The sequence below is a fragment of the Lacerta agilis genome, chromosome 12, assembly GCF_009819535.1.
Source record: "Lacerta agilis isolate rLacAgi1 chromosome 12, rLacAgi1.pri, whole genome shotgun sequence".
Classification (NCBI taxonomy): domain Eukaryota; kingdom Metazoa; phylum Chordata; class Lepidosauria; order Squamata; family Lacertidae; genus Lacerta; species Lacerta agilis.
Window position 1 is genome coordinate 43,615,678 of NC_046323.1, and position 2,940 is coordinate 43,618,617.

Consider the following 2,940-nt stretch of genomic DNA (forward strand, 5'->3'; position numbering starts at 1 on the left):
GGGAGGTAGAGCGAGGTCACAGCCGATAGGTTGAAAGTCGACCTCGGTGGGCCAATCGAACGAAAGCTAGCCGGGATTAAAGGCGGGACGAAAGCGCACAGGGGATTCTGGGAGTTGAAGTCAAAGCTCGCTTGCCCGCCCCACCCGACTTTCCTTCTCGTGCGCACAGGAGGAGCCGATTGCAATTTCGGGAGGGAGGCGGTTAGGAAATGAAAGAATCGCCAGAGCAATCATTTTTCGGCAGCGATAGCAGCAGGAAAAACTATTTGAAATGCCAGAATAAGGCTTTTCATCGTTTTAAGGAGAAGAAAAAATAGATCTCTCCGGTTTTATTTTTATTTTTTAAACTCCACTTTCTGCAAGGCGAATTATCCGCCTTCTCGCTCGTGCATCAAAAATACTAGCATATAAAGGCAACAGCAGTAGCAGAAGAAAACAGACACAGCGCTGGGGTGGAGCCAGCATCCTGATACTGATACAGATACAATTGCCGCTCCGGCATCAGATCGATCATTTGTTGAGCCGAGAGGAGGATACAACCCGTCCTCCTCGGCTGATCTGAGATTTACATCCGCATTGAGGTACCGCCCTTCACAACAACTGTGGAGAACAGTTGAGGCGTAGCAAAAGGTCGTCTTGTGACACCTTAAAAGCCAAAAAGTATATTGCTGCATAGATGTTCGCGGGCTATAGTCCATTCTAAGAAACATTTTGTGGGGTGGGCTACAGTCTACGAACTGTACTGGTTAATATGTGATTTGTGAGTCAGGAAGTCGTTTTAGGTAGGCCAGTTTTCTGTCACACCCACACACACCATGTCCAATCTCTTTGGTTTATTTAAATTTTTATAAACTGCACTTTCATAAGAACTATAAAAAACATACAATAATAATTACATGAGGGTTCAGTAACATGCCAATAAACACATGTTGCTTAAAATAATCTCCAAGGCTTGTCTGAAACATGCATTTTTTAAAGGACATCTAAAATAAAGCAGATATGACTCCTGCAGGACTCCTATTGGCAATGAGTTTTACAGGTCAAGGCCTTCTACACTGAAGCCTCAGTCCCTGATAAAAGTCAACTGAACATCAGGACTGAACTGAACAACTGAACAACTTGGGCCCATAAGAAGGTACCTTCGGCCCAAGTTGTTTAGGGCTTTATGAATTAACACACACAAAAAAAACCTGACCTAGTTAGAAATTAGAAATCAGTTCAGCTCCCTAAGCAAAAGATTAATATGTTGCCAGTAACTCGCTCCTGTGAGCGGTCTGGCTACTGCATTCTATTATTTGCAGCTTCCAGACCAGGCATGGGGAGAATCTTACTGTCTGCTAGTTATAGGAATATTATTCAATTTATGTACTAATTTTAAATAATCATTAAAATATAGCAAGGCAGAGTACAACATAAAAGGATAAAATCAACAAAAGATCCATAAAAGCATATTTTATGGATGTGTTTTATAGATTTATCAATTATGTATTTTGAACTCTGGGAAAATGTGCTATATAAATGCTGAGTTCTGTTGCCTGATCTGGAAAATGCTTGATTTATTCTCATAGCACATTTTACATACATAAATGAATGTTAAAACACAGCAGAACATGAGGTTCACTTGTGGTGAGTTTTGGAGGTCACCCCTCTGAGAACATGTGCTTTTTCTTTCTACAGTTCCACACAAAATGGCTTAGCTTGAGGTAGGTAGAAGATAGATCTGTCTCTGCAGTAGATCTCTGGGTGATTTGTTTGTTTTTACTTCCAGCTGTTTAGTAATGACAACAACAAGATGACTTCTGCCCTACCTCTCTTAAATTATACTGCTGAAATTAAGAAAACCGTGGGGAGGATAATCAGGAGGCGATTTTTGTGTGTGTGTAGAAGACTGTGAGCTCAGTTCAGTTCTTGTACTATTAAACACATTTAATAGTAAATTGTTTTTACTGAGTTTTAAAAAACACATTAAAAGTAGAACAATATATTTCATTAGAATAATGTCTATAATAGCATTTCGAATGGTATTACAATAGTTCATATTGCAGAATGTGAGAAGAAGTGTGCAGTGAGTTATATATATGTCCTATATAAGCAAAAGTTCTTCAGCAGAATTTAGGCTATTAAGGTATGTCTTCCACAATGGAACCTGATTCATTGGAGGTTGCAGTACCGGTAAATGTCTACCCTGGCTCTGAATGCTTTAATTCTAAGTGTGTGTGTTCAAATGGATCTCAAATGGGTTCTATTAAAAAAACAAAGTAGATTACACAAGCCTGTGTAAACCGCTTTGTGTATAATAAAATGGAAAGGCAGTATACAATTAAGAGTGGAATGAAAAAATGAAATTATGTCTACCCACCCCATGCTTACATTTTGCGTTGCCACTCTACCGTCTTAGTCTAATACCTCAGTGGCACTGCAAGTCATGAAGGAAACAAGAATCTGGCTCTAGTCTCAAGGAGCAGTCCTTGACAGAATTTATAGGGCAGCTGGTAGTTTATTTCAATGACCGGTAACCCATTTTTATTACTACTAAAGACCATCCCAGAAGACTCAGGTTTTTTATCTAACATCCAAGAGAATCATACATAAATATAAAGGGAGACAAAAAATAATCAGGCAGTATAATTACAGACCTAGGAGAAAACAATTGTCATGGCAGAAGATGGACATCGCTTTTGATGGCAATGGACTTACAATTGACATATTTACAGTCAGACAAAAAAACAAAGTCTTATCGGAATTTGTATCCTAATTGCAGCTGGACAACAATCTACTGGGGAAAATGCTCTCCTGGGACATATTTCCAAGCAGCTCTGACTATGCTTTTCACCCTACAGTATTTTGATCCATCCCAAGACCTGTCAATATATAGGGAAGGCTTGGAGCACACAAACAGTTTGCAGAATTTGAGGTGAAGTCTACAGATAAACAGTAGCT